Genomic DNA, 3,113 nt, shown 5'->3' on the forward strand with positions numbered 1-3,113 from the left:
CAGTCAAGCAGTCAGTCAGGTAGTCAAGCAGTCAGTCAGTCAGTGTCAGTCAGTCATTTAGTCATTCAGTCAGTCAGTGAAATAGCCAGTCAGAGAGTCAAGCAGTCAGTCAGTCAGTCTCAGTCAGTCAGTTAGTCAGTCAGTCAGTCAGTCAGTCAGTCAGTCCAGTCTCAGTCAGTCAGGCAGTTAGTCAGTCAGTCTCGGTCAGTCAGTGAGTCAGTCAGTCAGTATCAGTCAGTCAGTGAGTCACTCAGTCAGTCAGGCAGTATCAGTCAGGCAGTAAGACTCCGCTCGACAGAACTCCGATAGCCTAATGGCTAGACCGCTGGTCTTCCAAGCGAGTGGCCTGGGTTCGAGTCCCAGCTGGAGCGAATATCTTCAACGTATATATTTCTTTTCTAATTTGAAAATTCTTTTTTTTTTCAATTTCTTTCCTTTGCAATTATTGATTATTTATGTAGGGAAGAAAATTCTGTGTCAGTTTAATTTTTCGACACAAAGATTTCAAAGTGTTTAAATAAACAATTACCAAGGTGCATTTTTTGTTTTTATTATATTTAAAACTCCCACCGACAGAGCTCCCATAGACTAATGGCTAGAGTGTTAGGCTTCCAAGCGAGTGGCCCTGGGTTCGAGTCCCAGCCTGAACGAAAATCTTCAATGTATACTTTTAGTTTCTAATTTGAAATTTCTTCTTCTTTTTTTTTTAATTTTTCTCTTTTGCGAATATTGATTATTTATGTAGGGAGAAAAATTCTGAGTCAGTTTCATTATTCGACCTGTAAATTTCAAAGTGTTTGAATCAATAATTACCAAGGTGCATTTTTCGTTTTTATTATATTTAAGACTTCCATCGACAGAGCTCCGATAGCCTAATGGCTAGACCGTTGGGTTCCTAGCGCGTGGTACTGGGTTCGAGTCCCGGCCGGAAAGGAAATCTTAAATGCAAATATTTTTTTCTAATTTTATAATTCTTTTTTTTTTATTTTTCCCTTTTGCGAAGTCAGTCAGTCAGTCTGACAGTCAATCAGTCAAGCACTCAGTCATTCAGTCTCAGTCAGTCAGTCCAGTCAGTCAGTCACTCAGTCAGTCAGTTAGTCCTTTAGCCAGTCAGTCAAGCAGTCAGTCATTTAGTCTCAGTCAGTCAGTCATTCAGTCAGTCAGTCAGTCAGGCAGTCAGTCAGTCAGTCAGTCGGTCAGTCAGTCAGTCAGTCAGGCAGTCAGTCAGTCGGTCAGCCTTATTCAGTCAGTCTGTCAGTCAGTCAGTCAGTCAGCCTTATTCAGTCAGTCTGTCAGTCATCCTTATTCAGTCAGTCTGTCAGTCAGTCAGTCGGTCAGTCCTGTCCAGTCAGTCAGTCAGTCTCAGTCAGTCAGTTAGTCAGTCAGTCAGTCAGTCAGTCAGTCAGTCCAGTCTCAGTCAGTCAGGCAGTTAGTCAGTCAGTCTCGGTCAGTCAGTGAGTCAGTCAGTCAGTATCAGTCAGTCAGTGAGTCAGTCTGTCAGTCAGGCAGTATCAGTCAGGCAGTAAGACTCCGCTCGACAGAACTCCGATAGCCTAATGGCTAGACCGCTGGTCTTCCAAGCAAGTGGCCTGGGTTCGAGTCCCAGCCGGAGCGAATATCTTCAATGTATATATTTCTTTTCTAATTTGAAAATTCTTTTTTTTTTCAATTTCTTTCCTTTGCAATTATTGATTATTTATGTAGGGAAGAAAATTCTGAGTCAGTTTAATTTTTCGACACGAAGATTTCAAAGTGTTTAAATAAACAATTACCAAGGTGCATTTTTTGTTTTTATTATATTTAAAACTCCCACCGACAGAGCTCCCATAGACTAATGGCTAGAGTGTTAGGCTTCCAAGCGAGTGGCCCTGGGTTCGAGTCCCAGCCTGAACGAAAATCTTCAATGTATACTTTTAGTTTCTAATTTGAAATTTCTTCTTCTATTTTTTTTAATTTTTCTCTTTTGCGAATATTGATTATTTATGTAGGGAGAAAAATTCTGAGTCAGTTTAATTATTCGACCTGTAAATTTCAAAGTGTTTGAATCAATAATTACCAAGGTGCATTTTTTGTTTTTATTATATTTAAGACTTCCATCGACAGAGCTCCGATAGCCTAATGGCTAGACCGTTGGGTTCCTAGCGCGTGGTACTGGGTTCGAGTCCCGGCCGGAAAGAGTCCTGTCCAGTCAGTTAGTCAGTCAAGCAGTCAGTCAGGTAGTCAAGCAGTCAGTCAGTCAGTGTCAGTCAGTCATTTAGTCATTCAGTCAGTCAGTGAAATAGCCAGTCAGTCAGTCTCAGTCAGTCAGTCAGTCAGTCTCAGTCAGTCAGTCAGTTAGTGAGTCAGTCAGTCAGTCAGTCAGTCAGTCCAGTCTCAGTCAGTCAGGCAGTTAGTCAGTCAGTCTGGGTCAGTCAGTGAGTCAGTCAGTCAGTATCAGTCAGTCAGTGAGTCAGTCTGTCAGTCAGGCAGTATCAGTCAGGCAGTAAGACTCCGCTCGACAGAACTCCGATAGCCTAATGGCTAGACCGCTGGTCTTCCAAGCGAGTAGCCTGGGTTCGAGTCCCAGCCGGAGCGAATATCTTCAATGTATATATTTCTTTTCTAATTTGAAAATTCTTTTTTTTTTCAATTTCTTTCCTTTGCAATTATTGTTTATTGATGTAGGGAAGAAAATTCTGAGTCAGTTTAATTTTTCGACACGAAGATTTCAAAGTGTTTAAATAAACAATTACCAAGGTGCATTTTTTGTTTTTATTATATTTAAAACTCCCACCGACAGAGCTCCTATACTCTAATGGCTAGAGTGTTAGGCTTCCACGCGAGTGGCCCTGGGTTCGAGTCCCAGCCTGAACGAAAATCTTCAATGTATACTTTTAGTTTCTAATTTGAAATTTCTTCTTCTTTTTTTTTAATTTTTCTCTTTTGCGAATATTGATTATTTATGTAGGGAGAAAAATTCTGAGTCAGTTTAATTATTCGACCTGTAAATTTCAAAGTGTTTGAATCAATAATTACCAAGGTGCATTTTTTGTTTTTATTATATTTAAGACTTCCATCGACAGAGCTCCGATAGCCTAATGGCTAGACCGTTGGGTTCCTAGCGCGTGGTACTG

The sequence above is a fragment of the Uloborus diversus genome, unplaced genomic scaffold (assembly GCF_026930045.1).
Source record: "Uloborus diversus isolate 005 unplaced genomic scaffold, Udiv.v.3.1 scaffold_630, whole genome shotgun sequence".
NCBI classification, from domain to species: domain Eukaryota; kingdom Metazoa; phylum Arthropoda; class Arachnida; order Araneae; family Uloboridae; genus Uloborus; species Uloborus diversus.